Genomic DNA, 1,633 nt, shown 5'->3' on the forward strand with positions numbered 1-1,633 from the left:
AAAAAAAAAAAAAAAAAAAAGAAAGAAATAACACTAAAATAGGTGAACCCCAAATTTGGGGCCTGCTTTTCCAATGGATCAAATTTCTCCATTTCTTTAAAATTAATCATTTAAAATAAACATAGTTTCTGAATAGACAATTATGCAGTTGATAATACAGTAACACTTCAATATTTATCCAGTAAACAGATATGAAGCACTCGCAACGTCTTAGCACATTTCAGGGAAAAAAAGAAACCTCCAATCACAATTAGTGATGAAAACAGCTTAGTGAGAAGAAATGACATGATATATATCTTAATGCTGAATTGCTGATAAAAGCAAAAGAAATTCTCTCTCCAATTGGAAATGGCTATTAAAGGTAAGCCTCAGTAGCACCAAAACTGAGAAAAACAAATGGTAGGAAAAGGGGAGAGGATATAGAAAAGAATGTTCCTATTTTTAAGCCCTGGGTTTTAGCTTCCCTTTTGGTTTGGCTGTATGTATTTCCTTTATAGATAAAAGCTCAATTATGCATTTAAAGAGATCTTTGTTATATTTTATCCAAAACCTCTAGATGTTTCAAAATGGCTTTTTGGGTTATGTATTCTAAGAGTGCCAAAACAGCAGACAGAAAGGGGATGTGAAGATGTCAGTTTGCCTGCACTGGTTCCCCCTTCCAAATTTAACACTCTAACCATAGCCCTTCTGAAGCTTGCAAAAGAGAATGACCAGATAAAGGAAGACCAATTTTTTGTTAAAGGAGAAAATAAATAGAACAAAGATATAAAGTGGGATTGTGATGATGATCAGTACAGAAAATAGCACAGGTAGCAGGGGAAATAAAAACTATTGAGAAACAAGACCCACTACCAAAAGAAGTAACAACCAGTTAGTAAAGATAAACTTGATAGAGAAAAAAGAAGAAAAGCCAATGAGAATGGCATTTAATACAGAAGTAACAACCCCTGATGCCCTGGCTGGTACCAGTTAGCCCTGTGGGCATCTCTTGGGATGAAAGGTAAGAACTTAAAAGATAAGAACATCCTAGCCTTTGTAAATGAATAAATGATGTCTAAACAACTTGAGAAGCAACAGATCCTTTGTACCCTACATTAGCTAGACTATATCCAGAGTATTGTGTTCAAGTGTGGATACTAAACTTTCACAGGAACATCAACAGATTGGAATATGTCCAGAGAAGAACATCCCACAACAAGAATCTAGAAAAACATCATATGAAGAATAGCTGAAAGTTATAAATAGGTTTAGACTTGGGGTGGAAATGGCATAGGAGAAAAAGGATGTGTCTTCAAAAAACTCAGAAATACCATTTCTCTTATTCTAAAGATCATCTCTCCCTCTCCTCCTATTTAACTAGGGACTTCTGGCCAATGTCTTTACCTTTCCTATCTTCCTTCACTTCTGTCTCAGAGGAAGCATCCATTCCCCTAATTAAAGCTATTCCTCGTGCTCGCTTTGGCAGCACATATACTAAAATTGGAACGATACAGAGATTAGCATGGCCCCTGTGCAAGGATGACACACAAATTCATGAAGTGTTCCATATTTTTATTGTATAGCATAGGGAACTCTCCCTAATGCACTGTGGTAGCCTAAATGGGAGGGAAGTCCAAAAGGGAGGGGATATCTG

The 1,633-nt window shown here is 36.2% G+C and overlaps 1 non-coding gene across 1 annotated transcript; it reads left to right on the plus strand.

Annotated features, from left to right (window-relative positions):
• Window positions 1-1,449: 1,449 nt before the first annotated feature.
• On the plus strand, window positions 1,450-1,553 carry LOC112063331 (U6 spliceosomal RNA). Its single transcript, XR_002890954.1, has one exon. It is a non-coding gene; the product is annotated as a U6 spliceosomal RNA (small nuclear RNA).
• The last annotated feature ends 80 nt before the right edge of the window (window positions 1,554-1,633 follow it).

Source organism: Physeter macrocephalus, unplaced genomic scaffold (genome assembly GCF_002837175.3).
Source record: "Physeter macrocephalus isolate SW-GA unplaced genomic scaffold, ASM283717v5 random_12270, whole genome shotgun sequence".
In the NCBI taxonomy this organism is placed as follows: Eukaryota; Metazoa; Chordata; class Mammalia; order Artiodactyla; family Physeteridae; genus Physeter; species Physeter macrocephalus.